We start from the raw sequence: 22531 nt of genomic DNA, 5'->3' as shown, positions 1-22531 counted from the left end.
GAATTTGCTCCCTTTTTATAAAATAGTTTATATCTTTATTCCTTCTCCAAAACTGCATGTTTTTGGGAGAAGGAATAAAGACTATACTCTTCCTTACACTATATTTCAACTGCGACTTCTTTGGCAATATTCTTAATCCATTAAAGTCGTTCCTCAGAGTCCCTGCATACTCAGCACCACCTTGCCACTCCCCACCCCCTTCGTACGAACGGCAGACTGCGCCACAAATGCATCAAATCCATATCGAATTCATTGATAGATAACATGAAAGAAGTTGTCCCAACACGGAGACCTACGGCACATCACTAGTTACAGAGAGCAAACCTGAATCGCCCCCTTTTCTTTCCACTCTTTGTTTTGTACTAGTCAAAACGTTTCCTTTTTATTCATGCTAGTATCTTTTCTGGAGTACCATGGGTTTTTGTCTTGTTAAGTATCCTCATGTTGTGCACCTTTTCAAAACGATTATGAAAATTCATCGCTACGCCTTCTACAGACGCTCCTTTTCTATGCTTCACATTATTTCTCATCGAATTCCAATAAATTTATCTGGCAATATTTTCCCGTTAAGGAAACCATGCTCAGTTCGGCCTACTTTATTACGTGTCTCTAAGTACCCTAAAACCTTCTTGTTATGAATGAACTCCAGCATCTTCCCAACCAGTAAATAAAGTCAATGTGGCCTATAATTTAATTTGTTTTCTGATTGCTATCCGTCTGAAAGAGTGGAGTGACATTTGCAATTCTTCAGTCCCCCGAAGCCATTCTAAAATGTTGTGAAAGTGGAGGCATTAGTGAAAGATCATCACTAATGCCTCCACTTTCACAACTCTATCATGTATTCCAGCTAGCACTTCCATAACCCTACGGTGTATTCCTTTTTGTCGCGGAGACTTATCTGCATTCTGATCTTTCAGCTTTCCAAGAACCTTCACTTATTAATAGCAACTTTACTCACTTCTGCCTACTGACACTCTCCAACTTCTTCATAATGCTCCTGTATTCCACCGTGAAGTCTGACGCACGTTACTTATTAGGTTCGTCCGGAGCGGACCTCGATGAATGTCCTGGCCTGAAACGTCGACTGTTTATCCACTTCCATGAATTTCTGGAGTACAGAGAACTTTTACAAGGATGTTATTGCCTCTGAGGAACATAGGTTAAAGGACGGATTGAATCGGTTAAGACTTTATTGCTTGGAATGTGGAAGATTGAGTGTAGATTACATTGAAATATACTAAATTATGAGCGGAAAAAAGTAGGGTAAATGCAGGCAGGCATCGTCCGAGACAACTTATTCAGTTGTGTGGGACTACAACCAGAGGTCATGCGTTAAGGGTGAAAGGTTAAAAATTTAAAAGGAATATAAAAGCAAATCAATTCACTCAGAGCGTCCTGATAGTATGGAACTGGCTGCAAGCACAACTGATGTATGCAAAGTTTGATAGGTACATGGATAGTAAGGAGACGGAGGGCAATGATCCCTAGCCAAGTCAATAGGAGTATGCAGTTTAAATGGTTTCACCATGGGTTGAAAGGGACCTAAGGTCCTTGTCTAGGAGTATGACTCCAAAGGCTCCCTTACCTACTCAGCTCTTCCAGAATTTTCTGCGAGCGAGCAGTAAGGGGGTTGTTCGGAACATAATAATACTATTTAATTATCTTGCTTAATTTCAGTATAATTAGGTTGTTTCAATAACTCTTTTATCACTTGGGCTGAGACTACACCGTTAATCATTATCTCTTTCTTTAAGATTTCGGAGAAGTCAGAGTTGTGGGCCCGGGCGCACCTTGCGGAGGAGATTTGCAAATTAAATATGGAAGTCAGTGGTTGCCCGTCTGCAGCAGTCAATGGAAAGCAGCCTATGGAGAAATGCACTGTCAACAGACTGGATGCGGGTCTTACGGCACTTTAGGAATCAGACCTATTGCGTCCGAAGACGGAGCTTCCCTGCTGAGTAAGCTTCAGTGCAATGGGACAGAGACATCATTGTCGGAGTGTTCGTTCACTGTTTTGAAACAGGAGGACTGCCAATCTGAGGCCATCGGATTCATCGTTTGTAAAGGTAATTGGGCTGTGCATTTTTCTTTAATATTATCGTTAACTAAATTTGATCCTTGAATTTAAAGGTTATGTAGTTATGGGAATCAACCAAATCGAAGTTGACATGGATAAGGAAGTAGAAGGGTGGGTTAGTAAGTTTGCTGATGATAGAACAATTCGGCGTGTTGTCCATAGTCTGTGGGGTTGTCAGATGTTACAGCCGGGCATCGATAGGATGCAGAACTAGGCTGGGAAATGGCCGACGAAGTTCAACTCAGGTAAGTGTGAAGTAACTCATTTCGGTAGGTCAAGTTTGAAGACAGAATATAATGTTAATGTTAAGACTCTTGGTAGTGTGGAGGATCAGCGAGATGTTGGGGTTCGGGTCCATAGGACACTCAAAGCTCCTACGCTGGTTGATAGTGCTATTACGAAGGCGAATGGTGTGTTGGCATTCATCAACCGCAGGATTGATTTCAATAGCCTTGAGGTAATGTTACAGCAATACAATACATTCGTTAGACCCCACTAAGAAAACTATGTTTCGTTCTCGTCACCTCACTCCAGGAAGCATTTATATGCTATAGAGAGAGTGCAGAGGCGATTTATATGAATGTTGCCTGGATTGGAGAGCATACCTTATAAGAATGGGCTGAGTGAACTTGCACTTTTTTTCTTGGAGCGAAGGAGGATGAGGTGTGACCTGATAGAGGCATTGACGATGTGGATAGCTAGAGGATTTTTCCCAGGGTGTAGTTTTACAGTGCTTGGAGGAAGACACAAAGGGGATGTAGGTGAAAAGTTGTTCACACAGAGCGTTGTGGGTGCGTGGAATGCAGTGCCAGCAACAGTGGTAGAGAAAGAAACAATAGGGATTTTTTAAGAAACTCTTAGATAGGTACCTGGACCTTAAAAGGAATATAAAGAACTTTGTGGTAGGGGAACTCTAGGCTGCTTCTAGAGCAGGTTACATGGTCGGCACAACACCATGGGCCGAACGGACTGTAATCCGCTACAGAATTTCAACAGTAAGTTCCATTTTCTGTGTTTTACGATAGTAATATGCATTGGTGATGTTTTTTTCCTTCAATGGGGATGGTGTTTCTCTAATACTTTATCTTCCGCCTGATAGTCCGTGGTTCATCTTACTGCTTCGGCAAATGTCACCAAAGCCATTAAAAAGCCGCATTTGAAGAAAATGACATATTTAAAGCGGAGCCATCTGGACTCGAACTGCTCGATTTCGCTGACCGAGTCGCTCCGTCTGCTTACTCCCCTTGGTAATGCGATACTCGAACTGTTCTGGGGCACCGATGCGTTAGAATGAAGGTCTGGATACTGCGGGAATCCTTCCAATGTTAGCAGTAGGGTGTTGGCGAAAGCAGGCAATCCAACGATGAAGAGTGATTGGTCAGATAAGGTCGAACAAATTATCCTCTGACTCCTGGTTTATCCTCCATCCCCTTTTCAATCAAAAGTTGCATAAACCAGTGCAATTATGCCGCAGTTGTGATAAGAAATCGCCTTCACTATGGATCCACAAGCAAATACTGACGACGATAGTATACAATCCATTAAGAATCTGAAAAATGGTTAAGGCTTTTATTATCAAAATTCACTCCGTTTAAATTCAACTTTAACAAATAAATTTGAGAAGCATCCGTCGTAGTTGGGGACTCTAGGACCAGAGGACACAGCCTTAGAATGCAATGACTTTCCTTTAGAACAGAAATGAAGAGAATTGTTTTCCAGTTGGGGGTGGTGAATTTATGAAACTCGTCGCCACAGACGTCCTTGGGGACCGAGTCATTGGGTATATTTAAACCTAATGACGCAATGTGGTTGATTGGATCTTGATTAGTTAGGTTATGGGGGGAATGTTCAGGAATGGGGTAGAGAGAGATGATAAATCAGCTGTAATGGCATGGAGGAGCCATTTTAGGCTGTATGGATGAATTTTGCTACAATGTCTTATGGATCAAATATAAATGATAAAATTTAGTTTTCATATATATTTAAATTCACAACCTTTTGAAAATATGAACTGATGCAGAAGCCAAAAAAAAATAGTCTGGTAGTTCATGACCTGCGGCGCTTGCGTGTTTCTCTGTTTAACGATGAAGCAGTATTTCATTTGGAGTCCAGTTTGCTGAAGAGTCACACACATTCAAATAACATGCACTGCCGACCTGAGGTAGCGTACCATCTGTCGCATCTCGTGTACTTGCTGAATAGTTGGGCACTTAGATCCCAAAAGCCGGTTCTTATCCAGAAACAACAGAGGCCTGGGGCGGGGGGCGGGCGGCTGAGGACCACTGATCTCCGAAAATCAAGATTACAAAGGCAGTACTTGGTGCAGGTTTTTGGAAGTTCGACTGGCACTCATCGCTAAGTGAGAATACGAGAACAGAGTTATCTTTTAAATCAGGTCCGTTCTCAAGACTAAAATGGTGAAACTTTGCAACAGCTTTTCCGGAGTGGGACTGCGACTAATCGCTCAGTGATAATCACTGGAAAGGGCGAACGGATAAGAACATAAAAAAATAAAAGCAGCATTAGGCCATCTGGCTCATCGAACCTGCTCCACCCTTCAAAAAGATCATCGCTGATCTGGCCCTGGTCTCTTCTCTAACTGCCTGTCTTTTCATCATAACGCTTAATGCCTCTCCTATGAAAAATCTACCGAACCTGGTCTTAAATATATTTCCTGAAGTCACTAAGAAAAACGCAAGCAGAAGTGGATCGGTCATTCTTGTAAGTGGGGCAGTACTTAGAGTGTCTTCAGCTCACCGGCAATCTAGACATCGGCTCAGGCGAGGTAAAGTTTCTGACAAGTTTCAATTTTTGTTCTTAGTTCTTCATTCCTGGTCTTTGAGGACAGTGCCGTGAATGGCAACATGAGCTGTGTTTTGTACTGTGTTTTAGAAGTGGGAATTCTGGGTGACCTCCAGTCTTCCGGATAAACACATCTGCACCAGGTGATGCAAACTGAAGCTCTCTGAGGTCGTATCGAGGAACAGGAGCTGCAGCTCGAAGACCGGCTCATACGGGAGAATGAAGAGGTGATTGACAGGAGATACAGGGAGGTTATCGCCCCCAGGTAGCAGGAGGCACTTAACTGGATGAGTCTCAATTGCAGGAAGGGAAAAGCACAGCCGGTAGGAGTAACGCTGTGACCATTCACCTCAACGATAACTATAACATTTTAGATACTGTACGGGAGAACACCTACGAGGAGAGAGCCGCAGTACCGGGTCTCTGGAAATGAGTGTGGTGCTGTGGCTCAGAAGAGAAGACAGATGAAGAGGAGTGCAGTGGAGAGAGGAGATTCCAGAGAAAGAAGAATATAAACGAGATTCTTTGGGCTCGATAGAGACACTCGGATGTTCCCAGGAGTCAGGATCTGGGATGTCATAGCTGTTTCAGGCGTTCTAAAGGGTATGGATGAGCAGCCAGATGTCCTGCTTCTTAATAAAACAAATATAGAAACAAGGGGAAGATTTAGAGGAGAAATTTTAGGGAGCTTGATAGTAAGCTGAAAAACAATACTTCCAGGGTAGTAATTTCTACATTACTGGCCGTAATTGGTCGTTTATGATCTTTTGTATGATCGTGATGGTCGGCGGAGGCTTATGAGGTGCTCTAGGGTTGTTTTGAGGTGACAGACTTGCAGGCACTCTGTGAGCCACATGGAGAGGATATTGATGGGCTCACAGAGTGCAATCACTGATTACATCACCTTCTGTGTGGACTGCAATGTTCCTACAAGAACTGTCCTTTGTTAATCAAATAACAAGCCATGGGTGACAAAGGACATTAAGGACATCCTGAACGCTAAAAAGAGGGCATCTAGAGATGGAAATAGGGAGGAGCTTAGGGCAATACAGAGGGACCTGAAAGCCAGGATCAGGGAGGCTAAAGACAGGTATAGGAGGAAGCTTGAGTGGAAATTCCAGCGGAACAACATGAGAGAGGTCTGGCGGGTATGAGGACCATCACTGGGTTCCGGCAAACTAGCAACAGAGGGGCGGAAGACAGAATTGACATGGCCAATGAACTTAACCTGTTCTTTAACAGATTTGACATTGTGGCCCCTGCCCATCCCACACATGAGCCATCTGTTGTCGGCCCCCAACCAACATATATTCCACTCTCCCCTCCGACCCCTCCTCACAGTCCCCCACCCTGCTCTCATGACTATACCCTTTCCCCACACGAAACCACCACGGTGGTCTTCACGGCTGAACGGTTGAGAAGGCAGCTGAAACGTCTCAACGCAAACAAGGCTACAGGACGGGATGGTGTCAGTACCAGGGTGCTCAAAGCCTGTGTCCTTCAGCTATGTGGAGTACTTCGCCATGTAATCAACCTGAGCCTGAGGCTCTGGAGGGTTCCTGTGCTGTGGAAGACGTCCTGCCTCGCCCCTGTGCCGAAGACGACGCGCCCCAGCGGCCTCAGTGACTACAGACCCGTGGCAATGACCTCCCACATCATAAAGACCCTGGAGAGTCTTGTTCTGGAGCTGCTCCGGCCTATGGTCAGGCCACGCTTAGATGCCCTCCAGTTCGCCTACCAGCCCCGACTAGGAGTTGAGGATGCCATCCTGGACAAGCCAGCGAGTACTGTGAGGGTCATGTATTTTTGACCTCTCCAGTGCGTTCAACACCATCCGCCCTGCTCTGCTGGGGGAGAAGCTGACAGCAATACAGGTGGATGCTTCCCTGGTATCATGGATTCTTGATTACCTGACTGGCAGACCACAGTACGTGTGCTTGCAACACTCTGTGTCCAAAAAGAGTGATCAGTAACACTGGGCCTCCACAGGGGACTGTCTTTTCTCCCTTTCTCTTTACTATTTACACCTCGGACTTCAACTACTGCACAGAGTCTTGTCATCTTCAGAAGTTTTCGGATGACTCTGCCATAGTTGGATACATCAGCAAGGGAGATGAGGCTGAGTACAGGGCTACAGTAGGAAACTTTGTCACATGGTGTGAGCAGAATTATCTGCAGCTTAATGTGAAAAAGGCTAAGGAGCTGGTGGTAGACCTGTGGAGAGCAAAGGTACCAGTGACCCCTGTTTCCATCCAGGGGGTCAGTGTGGACATAGTGGAGGATTACAGATACCTGGGGATACGAATTGACAATAAACTGGACTGGTCAAAGAACACTGAGGCTGTCTACAAGAAGGGTCAGAGCCGTCTCTATTTCCTGGGGAGACTGAGGTGCTTTAACATCTGCCGGACAATGCTGAGGATGTTCTAGGAGTCTGTGGTGGCCAGAGCTATCATGTTTGCTGTTGTGTGCTGGGGCAGCAGGCTGAGGGTAGCAGACACCCACAAAATCAACAAACTCATTCGTAAGGCCAGCGATGTTGTGGGGATGGAACTGGACTCTCTCACGGTGGTGACTGAAAAGAGAATGCTGTCTAAGTTGCATGCCATCTTAGTCAATGTCTCCCATCAACTACATAATGTACTGGGTGGGCACAGGAGTACATTCAGCCAGAGACTCATTCCACCGAGATGCAACACAGAGCGTCATAGGAAGTCATTGCTGCCTGTGGCCATCAAACTTCACAACTCCTCCCTTGGAGGGTCAGACACCCTCAGCCAACTATTTATGGCTCTATTACTATTTATTATTTATGGTGCAACTGTAATGAAAACCAATTCCCCCGGGATCAATAAAGTATGACTATGACTATGACTATGACTATGTGAAAACGCTCCAGTAAAGTAAGAAGAGCACAATTTCGCAAGTGAATGCGTGGCTGCGGAAATGGTGGAGGGGACAGAGGCTCAGTGATGAATCATTGGGAATTTTTCTTGAAAACGGAGGACCTGTACAGAAGGGCGGGTTAAGAGTGAACCAGAGGGGGATCAACATCCTTGTAGGCACGTTTGCTAGAATATTTTTTTTTTCCGGAGGGTTTAAACTAATATTTCCTGTGATAGTGCAGAGGATCGGGAACTGGGTAACAAACAGAGGCAGTGCGTAATCAGTCTGCAAGCAAGGAGAGGCTGATCGTAGGGCAAATTGCAGAAAAAAAGGATGAGTTACAATTTAAATTGCAGACAAAATAGAAAAGGATGAATATAGGTCTGAAGGTGCTATATCTTAATGGGTGTTCTCTGCGGAATAAGGTAGATAGAACAGTGACAGACTGGCATGTATGACATTGCGAGCATCACTGAATCCTGGCTGACAGAAAATCACAGCAAAGAGCTTAATGTCCAACTGTGAACATTCTGTCCAAGGGACAGACAGGTAGGCAGAGGGGTTTGTTTGGCTCTGCTGGTCAAAGCAGAAATCAGATCATGAGAAAGTGGTGGCATAGGGTCGGAATGTGTTGAATAATTGCCGGTAGAGCTTCGGAATTGCAAAGGTAGAAATACCCTGAACAGTAGTCAAAATGTGGGCTACAAATTACTACGGGATATAGAAACTGCATATCAAAAGGGCAATGTTGGAATAGTCATGAGGGATTTTAAGATGCAGGTAGCTTGGGAAAATTAGGTAGGAGCAGAATCGTTTAGGAACTACCTGTAGAAAAGGCGACTTTATAGAGCAGCTCGCTTTTGACGCCACAAGCGGGTCATTTGTCCCGAACTGGGTGTTGTACAATAAAGCGGATTCTATTAAACAGCTCACGGTAAAGGGACCTTTAGGCGTGGTGATCATCATATGATAGAATTCACCTCGGAATTTGAGAAAGAGAACCTGATTTCAGTTGTATCAGTATTACAGTGGATTAAAAGTAATCACATGGGGCAGAAGAGGGGAGCTGGCCAAAACTGACGACGACAGGGATGCAGTGGCTGGAATTCCTGGAAGCACTTCTGAAGACGCAGGGTACGTACATCCCAAAGAGCAAGAAGTATTCCTTATTGCCACAACCGTGGCTGGAAAGAGAAGTCAAAGCAAACATATATAAAAAAACAAATAGGCGGCATATATACCAGAACAAAATTACTGAGAAGTTAGAAAAATATTGGCATTTAAGAACCAACAGAAGACAACTAAAATAAGTCATTTGAACAACACGGTTGTGTGGTGGATAGCACAATGCTCTAAAGTTACAGCGACTTGGCTTGAATTTCCGCCGCAATATCTAGGAATATCAATTCCTAGTACTTCAAGGCACATGATAAAATTGACTGCAGTCAACATGGTCTCCTTCAGAGAAAACTCTTCCTGGTAAATCTGTTGGTATTCTTTGAAAAAATACCAAGCAAGATAGAGAAAGGAGAATCAGTGGACGATGTCATACACACACTGGATCAGTAGATGTTTGAATTTTCAGAAGGGCTTTGACAAATTGTCACACATGGGGTTGCCTATCAATTAATTAACTCATGGCGTTACAGGAAAGATAACAGCGCGGATAAAACAGTGGAGGGGAAGGTATGCACTGTGCTTTTGAAAAGAGAGAGAGAGAGAGAGAGAGTTGTTCAACACCAGACACCTTGTTATTAAGACAGAGAGAGAGAGGCGAAGACTGCTTTGAGATGGTGTTGTGCTTTCTCTGAGCAGGTTTCTACTTTGCAATGGCATTGGCAGATTCTGTGTTCTTACAGGGAGAGAGAAGGGAGGAGCTACCTGATGGACGGCTGGTGTTCAGCACGGTGAAATAAATAGAAGTCAGCCGATACACTGACAGACACATGATTTTGGACACTGAATGAGCTTTGTTGTGCCAACAGAAAAGTTGGGTTTTTTGAGGATCGATCAGGCGGATCGATCAATGGCTCTCGCTGTGTGAAAAAGGTGTGACCTGTGGGGAGTTATTCGTGTGTGCAACCCTCGCCTGGGTTGATAATTCCACCACAGAAGAACGGTCCCCTTTGTGGTGGTCACAGTCAGTAACTTCTAAAGGATTTGGGAGGACAACGGGAGGAAAGAAGGCGTCAGCTCACCTGAAGACTCAACTCTCTCTCTCTCTCTATCACCACTCAACTCCATACCAGAAACTTCACTGAACTTTACTCATCATCGTACGGCTATCTATTTACCCCTAGACTTGAAGAAGCTTGGTTTTCATATATTTCCACACTTATACATATCTAATCATTGCTAAACTGTTTTATATATCTGATTTTATATTACTGTATTGTGTTGTTACTAATAAATGCCATCAGTTAATAGCAAATACCGGACTCCAGAGTGTTTTCCATTTTTGCTGGTTCTTTAACCCGTCACGGGGTACGTGGCAATAAGACGCTAGTGACGTCTCAGCTGGAGTATTGTGAGCAGTTCTGGGCCCCTTATTTAAGGAAAGATATGCTGACATTGGTGAGGGTTCAATGGAGGCTCACAAAAAAAAAAATTCACGGATTGAAAGCATAGTCAATGAAAAGCGTTCATTGGCTCTGGGCCTTTTCTCAATGGAATTCAGCAAAACGGGAGACATAATTGAGTCCTATCGACTGTTGAAAAGCCTGTAAACAGTGGATGTGGATCGTACAGTTTCTATGGTGGGCAAGTGTAAGACCAGAGCACACAGCCACGGTTTCGAGGGGCGTCATTCTTTGAACGAACATGAGGAGATTATTTTTTAGGCAGAGAGTGGTACGTTTGTGGAATGTGCTGCCACACCGGCTGTGGAAGCAAAGTCACAGGGCTTATTTAAGGCAGTGGTTGATGATTCCTAATTACTCTGGGCAGCGAGAGAAGCAGGGAGGAGGCAAGAGATTAGGACTGAGAGAGAAAATGGATCAGACATGATGAAAGTGCGGCGCAGACTCGATGGACCAAAGGGTACAATTATTGTCCTATATCTATGCTCTTAAGGTAATCAGTCCTGAGCCATAGATATTGGAAACTGATTAGACTCTGAAGGACTGTAGTTCTCCCATCCTCTTTTGATCTCTTTGATTTAGAACATAGAACATAGAATAGTACAGCACAGTACAGGCCCTTCAGCCCACAATGTTGTGCCCACCCTCAAACCCTGCCTCCCATATAAGCCCCCACCTTAAATTCCTCCATATACCTGTCTAGTAGTCTCTTAAACTTCACTAGTGTATCTGCCTCCACCACTGACTCAGGCAGTGCATTCCACGCACCAACCACTCTCTGAGTAAAAAACCTTCCTCTAATATCCCCCTTGAACTTCCCACCCCTTACCTTAAAGCCATGTCCTCTTGTATTGAGCAGTGGTGCCCTGGAGAAGAGGCTCTGGCTATCCACTCTATCTATTCCTCTTATTATCTTGTACACCTCTATCAGGACTCCTCTCATCCTCCTTCTCTCCAAAGAGTAAAGCCCTAGCTCCCTTAATCTCTGATCATTTCTGAAGGCAAATGCAATGTTGGCATTAATTTCATGAGGGCTAAATTATAGAAGCAAGAGCTCAATGCTGAGGCTTTATAAAGTATTTGTCAGACATTACATGAGGGGTTTTGAGCAGTTTTGTGCCGCTAATCTAATGCTGAATGTGCTGACGTTCGAGAGCGTCCAGAACAGGTTGACAAATATAATCACGAGGAATGCTTGTTGGCTCTGGGTCTCTACTCGCTAGAATTTAGAATAATGAGGAGCGATCTCATTGAAAACTATCAAATTATGAAAGACACATACAGAGTGGATAGGTAGAGGATGTTTCCTCTCATGAGGGAGCCTGGACCAGAGGGCACAGCCTCAGAATAGAGGGACGTCGATTTAGAACAGCGATGAAGCGGATTTCTCTTTAGCCGAAGTGTGATGAATCTGTAGAAATGATTGTCACAGGTGACTGCGGAGTATGTGCCATTCTATATACTTAAAGCAGAGGCTGGTAAGTCTTATGTTAGCTCGGGCGTCAGAGATTACGGGACAAGGCAGGAGAATGGGTTTCGGAGGGAGTATAGATCAGCCACGGTTTGGTAGAGCCCACTCGCTTTGATGAATGGGTAAATTCTGTTCATATGTTTTGCCGTCTTTTCATCTTTTACTGTTACGTGTTATTTATGAAGGTCATATATTTCCGTCAGCGAACTGAACTTCTTCTATGAATGCCTTGAACCATGTTTCAAATTCGCAGTGTGTGTGGAGGGCTAACTCTATGCATTCTTGTTTTTTTATACTACAGAGAGGCAACACTTAATGCTGTCAGATGGAGGCAGCCCTTGTGCAGGGCGAGTGGAGATAAGCAGCTACTCACCTAATTTCGTGATCCTCTGTGGTCGTAATTGGGGTATGAATGAAGCCGAGGCTGTGTGCAACTTCGCCGGCTGTGGTGACGCCGTATCTGCATCAGGGAATTCACAATTTGGACATGGACAATGGCCCGTTTATCAAGCAGAAGCTCATTGTAATGGTACAGAGGGCGACCCATGGAGGTGTGAATGGAGACTCTTAGCTCACCCTAACTGCTCTAAGGAAAGCGAAACAGCCGGCGTTATTTGTTCAGGTAAACTCCAATTTTTTGTATTCTCCATAAAATTGGAATATCGGAACAGGCCACCAAAAGCACCAAAGGACATAACTAGGCAACAACTAATCGTTTATCACACATACTACCGATCAGAATGATGGCTGAAAGCTTTATGTGACCATTTTATTACAACTAACCGATTAGACAATTCAATGTCCAGACAAAATTCTAATGTAGAATCGAATGTAAAAATATCGAAAATGAAGCAGAGGAAAAGTAGATAGTTAATCCGAATGCAGAAGGCAGAGGTCCACGTAGCAGCTGGATTTATCAAGTAGTAAATACAAAGAACCGGGTGGGCATTTATTTATTTGCGGCCTGGGAGAATATTCGGCCCATGTGTTATCCGTGTTATCATCCTCCGGACGACAGGTCTTACATCTGCAACGGTGACTACAATTTGCGTACTTTTTATTCAGCTACAATTCAGGCCGCGGGGCGGGTGGTGGCATTGCAATCCTTTCCCGTTTTTAACGTGTAATGAATGTGTTAACCTCTTTGGGCAAGTATGCATTTGCCGGTAATGCTGCCAAACCTCGTTTTAAGGTTCGGTATAGCATGCAAGCTGTGTTGCGACTGACGGCTGGAATGACACTCGTGGTTTGTTTAGTACAGTATAGTCTTTTTGGCATCCATGAGACCCTTCCGGAGGCCGTATCTCGATTTCTTGTAAAGATCGGAGTCGGCTGATTTGAATATTGCAGACCTCAACGATATCAGTCAGTTTAATCATGATTTCCGGCTTCAGACCAAGATTATTCAGTTTAGTACAGAGTCTTCAACACACTTCCTGATAAAGCCGGTGATGGTAGAGACAAACAGATCCAGGTAGGTAGCTGCAAAATTAAACATGGGCTAGGGTACGCTCTCAGGCACAAAGGTCATCTGTTTCACTGAATCAGCACTTGAGTAAATTCTGTAGTAAATCCTCTCATTTCAGCTTCTGCTTGTATGTATGGACAAGAAACACTCTCAGGTGGTATGATTTACCAAAGTAAACACGGTTAGATCTGTTGGCTTCGCTGCGAGATTCCAAATGAATCGCTAGTTGAGTCGGCAGATGATCTCAGGATCCTGGTTAATCTCACTGTCAAGGATCCGCCATGACTGAATGGCGGAGCAGTCTCGATGGGCCAACTGGCCTAATTCTGCTCCTCTGTCTTATGGTGCTGTGATCTTATGGCAAATGGAATGTCATGCTTTTTGTTGTTGTTGTTGTTTTCCGTCTGTAGTCTCGTGCAATACACAACAATAAAAAGTATACAAATTCTAATAAGAAAAAAATATAAAAATGAATTAAAAAGGAAATAAAACATCACAAAGAACGAAGTAGTATACATGGCTTCCCAGTTCATTCAGAAATCTAATGTGGAGAGGAAGAAGCTGTTCCCCAAATATTGAGTGTGTTTCTTTGGGCTCCTGCATCTCCTCCTTGATAGTAGTAATCCGAAGAAATCCTGAGTGTTGGTTTCCTTAATGACAGATTCTGCTTCTTTGAGGCATCGGTCTTTGAAGATGTTCTCTGTGATGGAAACTGCATGGTGGTGCTGGCTGTGGTTACACGATTATGCAGTTTTTCCAGATACTGTGCAGCAGAGCCTCCACAACAGACTAAGATGCAGCCAGTCAAAATGCTCTCCATGATACATCTGTAGAAAAATGCGAGAGTATTTAGTGATATATTAAGTCTCCTCAAATTCCTAATAAATTTAGCTATTGTCATATCTTATCTGCGTATTATCCTTTAAATCTGGAATTTTATTTTCATCTAATATACCGCAGGACATAGAAAGCCCAGACTGATTGATGGATATGACGAATGCTCTGGAAGATTGGAGATACAGTATGGAGAGACGTGGGGCACCGTGTGCGAGTCGAACTGGGATTTACAGGACGCACGCGTGGTGTGTAGATCGTTGAAATGTGGAGAAGTGATATCAGTGTTAGGAGGGGCATACTTTGGAGAGGGCCGTGGTCCCATGTGGCAGGATTCCTATGAATGCCAAGGCAATGAGACCATTATCTGGGATTGCACAACCACACCAAGAAATGGACACAACTGTTCGGGTGGAAGTTCTGTGAGCGTCATTTGTTCAGGTGAGTGTTTCAGTCGTTTATACAGCTGGATTTACATAGCGGAGAGAACTGACTGCAGGATTAAACAGTGCATTAGTCCTGATGATTTGGTTGGTAAATGCTAACTCTTCAACAGAGAACTAAATATCAGAGGACACAGGGTATACCGGAATTCTGGATTTCAAAGTACAAAAGTAAGTTTATTTTCTAGACACTAAGATTAATTTTCTTGCGTGTATTCACAGCAAATGGAAAGAAAATGTTGCAATAGAATTCGGCAATGGCGCTCGTTGATATGCACGTATCAGATAGTTATTATTTCATTACTGCGGTAGAGTACTTAATTCACTTCTTTTCGTTGTAGCGCTTGTCGAGTCTTGTGCAAAGCAAAACAACGTTACTAGTCTGCTTGCACTCGACCTTGCCTGAGAAAGTCGTCTATCGAGTCGACTGACGGTGAAGACCTGCGATATTCGTTTTAAATTTATATATTTTCTTTCAGCCGCGGTGTTCGCATCTAGTTTGAGAGTTTTACATAACTGCCCTGCTTGGCCTAGCGTTTATTGTTCTCTTTTCCCTTTAAACACTATTCGCATCAAAATGTATGAACTGTCAACCTGTTTCAGTGTCTCTCTCTCTCCGCACTTGGGCCATATCTGAATGTAGTGACAACAAGTCTCGAAGCACACACAAGACAGACACAGCAGAGGGAGGGGAGCTGATCTTGGCCCTGTGATTCATTGGTCAGGTAGGAGAATAGCTGCAGGGAATTGAATCTGTTCTAAATGAATAAATCTGTTACTGCAGCAATGAGACGGATAGACTCGTGCCGACAAGCCCAGTCTCAGTTTGAGGAACAGTAATCATCTCTCGCAGTAATTGTTTAGCAACTCAACGCAAACAATCGGAGGGATGTGCCTGCGATTTTTGCTCTCACAGCCGCCGTCCCCGAGGTCACTGCGGACAGGCAGCTTCAGCTGACAGCAATTAGCGTTCTTGCCAAATGAATTCAGCAGCCTCAGGCCGCCTCGGTCCCTGTCCCAGCATCTAGCAGGTTCTCGTTTCCTGCTGCCCGACAACCTCTGACACTACTGCTCCCACATTCGGCCTGGTACAGAAATGCCTCCTGCTTTCCGACCATCACGGAATCACTCGGCTGTGAAAGAAGCCAATATTCCATCACCGGGGAATCTCGATGGCTGCCCAAACTTCATTACCCAATGCGAGCTGATATCCCAAGACCAGCCTGTACTTTTTGGTCATGATGCACAGAAATGGACATACGTGGTCAATCTCCTAGATGCACCTCCACTCAACCAGTTCAACGCCTTACGGGAGCAAGGTTACACTGCAGCCCAATCGTTCCGGCATTTCCTTGCAGAGTTAAGGAGGATTACTGCCCTATCATTACGTGGTCAGTCTGTCCACTAACTTCTGGACCTGCGGCAAGGCGAGGGGTGGTGAGGGCCTCTGCAGTCAAATTCCGCACGCTTGCAGTAGAGGCGGGATGGAATGAGCGATCTCTCCTTAATGCCTTCCAGGTGGACTGAACGAGGCATCCGACAGAAGATCGTTGTCTTGACCAGCAAGATTGTCTGGGTGAACTAATTAATCTGGCTTTTCGCGTTGACGACCGGGAAACTTTGGCGCAGGGTAAGAATATCTCAAGCATCCCACACGCCATCTAATCGCCGTCTATCCTCGCTCTCTCTCTGATCACCCAGCACCCAGTCCACGGAGAACTCAATGCAAGTGGGGCGCATACGCCTGTTTCAAGAGAACTGAGAGGGGCACAGAACACCTTCCTGCGTCTACTGTAGTGAAACAGAACAATTCCTGGCGGCATTTCCCAAGCGTCTGGGAAAAGGATGCACGTCAACAATGAGGAGACTCCTATTGGGTCGCTTCTCCCTGCAATCAGTTTCCCCTAGTTGTGTTACGGTCGCAGCTTCATTGTCGCGGGGGTCTCGAGCCCATAAAACTACATCATTTATCGACTTTGGTGCAGCCAGGAATGTCACGGACATCTCTGTAGCTCAGAGATGGGAGTTCCCAACTCAGGAATTGAGAGAATAGACCATGGGCGGCCGACTTCTGATCACTGGCCAGATCCAACTTTCTACTAAACCTGTCAAAGTTGTGCTCGGAGACAACCATAGTGAAGAATTCCCCTTCTATCTGGTCGATTCCCTTGAACTGTTAATTGTGCTTGGACTTCCCCTGATATCCCGACGTTATTCACGGTCTGTTAAAGCACTCAGAGTGGGGACTGGCGTGGTTGTCTACCAGTCTGGATCCAGCTCCAGCTAAATCGTGTCCTGTGCCCTAGGATATCGACCTGCCTCTGATTCTGGCTGAATATGCGAATCTTCTTGAGGTCTTCAGTAAAAGCATCTCCCTGCTTCATACCAGACAGACGACTTCACCTTAGACCTCCTACCTGGCACTAACCCTCCGCAGGACCGGCACTTTTTCCTCTCTCTCGTCCTGAAACGGTGGTATGGAGGAGTGATTCAAGGAGACAACGGCCATGGGGTTTATTGGTCCATCATCATCTCCGGCAGGAGCACGCTTCGTCCCAACATCGATTATCGGCCCTTGAATAACATCTCTGTGAAGAGTCATTACCCTCTTCTCCTGCTGGTGTCTACATTCGAACTTCTCAACAGAGTACTATAATTTCCAAAATTGATCCACTCCATGCTTCTAATATGGTCCCTATGAGTAGAAGAGATGGGTGGAAGACAGCTTTCAACACCTCTCATGGTCACTATGAGTGCCTTTTGCTGCCTTTTGATCTGGCCAACGCCCCCGCTGTTTTCCAGGCCTCAATTCACGATGTGCTGAAAGACATGCTGAAACAGTTTGCTTTTCTGTATTTAGTCTACACCTTTATCTATTTCCGTTCTCATCAGGAACACGTCCAGCATTCCTGGAGGGTTCACAGACGAATCCTCAAAATTAACCCGTACTCTAAACACGAGAAATGTGTTTTGGGGTTATGTCGTACCCCATTTAGTGTTCAAGTGGAGGGTAGTAAAGTTCAGGCAGGTACAAAGTAGCTCAAATCATCCACAGTCAAACAGTTACGGCACTTCATAGTGCTTGCGAACTTTTACTCTAATACATCGGGAATTTTGGCTCCCGTAAATGTCCTCACCAGAAAGAACTCGGCAGGATTCCACTCGACGGACGGTGTTGACCAAGCATTTTCGGGGCTGAAGCGAAGTTTCACAACAGCTTCTGTGCTGCAACACCCTGACACATCACTGCCATGCATGGTCGAGCTGCACCCATGTGCTTTTCTTCCAGTCGCTTGACTCCGACCGACAGTAACGACGATATTGCGAATCGCGACAGTTTAACTGTCGGTGAGGCCCTGGGGCGATGGCGGCAATAGTTGGAGGGGGAAGAGCGTCATTCTTGATCTGTGCAGATCACAAGAAACTGTCCTACATTCAGGCGAAGAGACTCAACTGTCGTTAATCCCGGTGGGCTGTCGACTTCACCCGGTTAATTTTAACCTCATCAATCGTTCGGGCAGCAAGAATACAAAGACCGACGCTCTTTACCAGCAGGTCGGCGGATCCGAGAACGCTGGGAAAAACAGGGCCGTTAACTAGTACTCTCACACGGAGAACTATATGCCAATACCGCGCTGAAAGCAAATATCTAAATATCAAACGAATGCCGCTCGTCTTCAAAGTCAGTCCATTCGATTGTCCATTTTCTCAGTCAAGGCCGAATGCAATCAGACAGTGTAATGTTGCTGTACTTTGTTCAAGTCCCCACACGCGCTACAACAACGCAAAGAAAATAGTTAAATACCGCAACAATAAATAATAGCGAGCTGAGATGTGCATATTCACATATATGAGATGTGGCAATTGTCGAATCTCTAGTTGTGATAATGCGCCCCACCCGAGGCGCAGCTCCTGAGGCGCCACAGACCCCTCCTTTTCGACACGGTGGTCGACTTTCTCAAGATGAACGCACAGTATCGACCAGGGAACCATCTACCAAGCGGGTGGGAGGGGAGGTGTGGTGACTGAAAGGGGCGTACCTTTCGAAAGGCGATGAGGAGGAATTTCTTTAGCCAGAGAATTTTTGGAATTCTTTGCCACAGGCGGCTGTGGAGCCCAAGCTAGTCTGTATATTTAAGACAGAGGTTCAGAGATTATTGATTTTCCAGGACAGGAAGGGAAACGGAGAGAAGGCAAGGGATTGGTGCGGAGAGGAGAATTCCATCAGTCATGCTGAAATACTAGAGCATAATTGATGGGCCACATTGCGTAATTCTGCTCCCATAACTTACCGTCTTATAGACTTACTCAAATCAGAATATCGTGGTTGTGGGGTGTTTGCTGAGGTCGTTGGATAGATGGATGTGTTCAACAATAAAACAGCTTTACCCCGATGTTTCTGCTAAAAAGGTCAACTGCGGTTAACTGGTGGCATGGATAACTGCTCGGGGAGAGTGGAAGTATTACGTGATGAAACATGGGGAACGGTCTGCGATGTTTTCTGGGATTTAAAGGATGCCTCTGTCGTCTGCAATCATCTCCATTGTGGACCAGTTTTATCAGCGAAAGCGGGAGCATTCTTTGGTGAGGGAAATGGCTCGATTTGGAAGGACGTCACTGAATGTCGCGGTAATGAAATGCGTTTGAATGACTGCCGCATTTCATCATGGGGAGACCAACCCTGTACACACAAAAATGACGCCGGCGTTATCTGTTCCGGTAGGTGATTTGCCATTAAGTATCGGCCGCTCTTATCATGATAATAATATAATAGTTTGAAAGTAATAATAATAATATCAAGTCAGAAACAACGAAGTGAGCTGTACCTTAACACACCTTTTATAAACGGAGGATTTAAAATTATCTGCTCCTTCATCAGTTAAGCTAAAACAATTAATCCAAATAGTAGAACTATTTTCGAACGATACACAGGAAACATGGGTTTTGGACTGGGAAAATGCAGAATATTACACATGAAGATAGGTGCAATAGACCGAATTGAATGCAAAACTGAGGAGCATGATACAATAAACCCAATGGATGAATATAAAAAAGTAAGTGTTTGCGATAACAATCAGGAAAGGAAATACATCCCCATGCGAAAAAGGAAACTTTTTGACAGAATTTACCCCAACGGTCAATGCAAACTACCAGACAGAGCCCAACAGTAAAAATATAACAAAGGCTATAAACACTTTCGCTATACCTGTGTTAATATATTCTTTTGCATCATCGCTTGGTCTGAAACTAATCCTGAACATTTACAAAGAAAAATAATATCTGAAGGGACAACTTTCAGAAAACATTATGCACATCGAATGTTCTTAGGTTAACACAATCCAGGGCAAAAGGCTGAACTGGAATAAATGACATCCCCACGATCTAAGAGACCAGGCGTCGACAAAGAAGCGTTCCACGCCTGACTTAGAGCTGGAGACCTCCTCCCAGAAACAAAGGGGTTCCTTGTGGCAATACAGGACCAGGTGGTTAACACAAAAAAAAAGATCAGAAATACACACCTGAAGAACAAATTAAAAGTGATAAATGTAGAAAATGCCCGGCAAAACCAGAAACCATCCAACACATTACAGGATCCCGTTGCAGTTTAACACAATTTGATTACTTATACAGAGACAGTCAAGTGACAAACATCATTTATCAGAATCTTGCTTTAAAATTCAAATTCATAAATGTAATCTCACCTCAGTAAAATTTAACAGAGTCAGAGTCAAATTTAGAGTCAGAATACCACGCATTATATTATGATCGATCACTTATTACAGAGAGAGCAATATAAAATTACCGTCCACATATAATAGTACAGGATAAACAGGCAAAAACACAGATATAAATATAACAACTGTTGTCACTACACAATAGCATAAAACCGTTATGGCTACACAGCAATATTTATGTAAATCAACAGAAAGCCACAACACTGAACACCACAAGAATAGTCCAAAAGTGCCTCATAATTGTCAATTGAGCTGGCTGGCTATGACCATGCCGGAGGGAAGACAAGCTTGAGCAGATTTTTTTAAAAATAAATAATAATCATAATAATAATCAATTATATGTGAAAATGCTGACTAAAAAGAGGAAATTGAAACACAATAGAACATGAACAAGGAATACACAGATTTTTCCAGAAACAAAGGTTTGCTTCTGGCAAGACAGGTTAACACAAAAGTATTATCAATAATACATAATAAAAGTACAACAAATTAAAGATTATAAATGCAGAACATGCCAAGTGAAACCAAAAACAATCCAACACATTACAGGATCATGCAGCAGTTTAACTCAATCTGATTACTCGCACAGGCACAATCAAGTGGCAAACATCATTCACCAAATTCTTGCTTTAAAAGACAGGCTGATGAAATATGTCACACCTTATTATAAATACAATCCCGATCTGGTTTTACAGTCAGCGTCCCACAAATTATATCACGGCAGATCCCTTATTACAGACGGGACAATTCATAATAACCATCAAGATATGATGATACAGATAAACAAACAAGATCAATAGGTATAGCCATTCCAAACACACATAACATACTGAAATAAATAAGTTAAAATCACCAGAAATCTGCCGAATTAAACGAATTACATTGCTCCAATAGTAATATCTACAAATGGTATCATCCCAAACGCACTCCACAATAACATTAAACCATTAGGACTACCCAGTAAAATCTACATAAATCTCCGGAAAGACACAATATTAAACACCACCTGAATAGTCCGAACGTTGCCAGCCATTGAGAAATGAATGTGCTTGGCTATGTGACAATTAATACCACGAATTCAGCTGGCAAAATGAATATCTCCTAATTGACGGAGACTGGCATTGTACCGTATGACTGGAAAAATACAAAGGTTACTCTGCTGTTTAAGAAGGGTGGCGAGCAACATAAAGGAAATTCTAGACCTGTTAGCTTTACATCAGTGGTTGGGAAGTTGTTAGAATCGATTGTTGGGGATGAGATTACGGAGTACCAAGAGGCAGATGACAAGATTGGCCAAAGCTAGCATGGTTTTCTGAAAGGAAGATCCTGCCTACCTAATCTGCTGAAATTTTTTGATATTACATGCAGGATAGGCAAAGGAAATGCAGTAGATGTGGTGTACTTCGATTTTCAGAAGGCCTTTGACAAGGTGCCGCACATGAGGCTGCTTAGCAAGATAAGAGTCCATGGAATTGCAGGGAAGTTACAAGCATCGGCAGAGCATTGACTGATCCATATAAAACAGAGAGTGGGAATAGAGGGATCCTACTCTGACTGGCTGCCAATTACCAGTGGAGTTCCACAGGGATTGGTGTTGTAACCGCCACTTTTTACGATGTATGTGAAAGATTTGGACTATGGGATTAATGCATTTGTGGGTAATTTTGCCGATGATACAAAGATAGGTGGAGGAGCGGGTAGTGTTGAGGAAACAGAGAGCCAGCAGAGGGACTTGGATAGTTTAGGGGAACGGGCAAAGAAGTGGCAAATGAAATGTGATGTTGGAAATTGTATGGTCATGCACTTTGATGGAAGAAATAAACGGGCAGACTATTATTTAGATGGGGAGAGCATTCAAAATGCAGAGATATAAAGGGACTTGGGAGTCCTTGTGCAGGATACCCGAAAGGTTAACCTCCAGGTTGAGTTGGTGGTGAAGAAGGAGAATGCAATGTTGGCATTCATTTATAAAGGTACAGAATATAAGAGTAAAGATGTGATGTTGAGGCTCAGTAAGGCACTCGTGAGCCCACACTTGGAGTATTGTGTGCAGTTTTGTGCTCCATATTTTAGAATGGAAGTCCTGGCATTGAAGAGCGTTCAGAGAAGATTCACGATAATGATTCCAGGAATGAAAGGGTTACCATATGAGGAACTTGGGCTGTATTCCCTGGAGTTCAGGAGAATGGGGGTGGAGGGGGCCGGATCTCATAGAAACAAGTCTGAATGTTAAAAT

Source organism: Mobula hypostoma, chromosome 4 (genome assembly GCF_963921235.1).
Source record: "Mobula hypostoma chromosome 4, sMobHyp1.1, whole genome shotgun sequence".
Lineage (NCBI taxonomy): Eukaryota > Metazoa > Chordata > Chondrichthyes > Myliobatiformes > Myliobatidae > Mobula > Mobula hypostoma.
Note: the sequence above shows the minus strand (reverse complement) of the source record.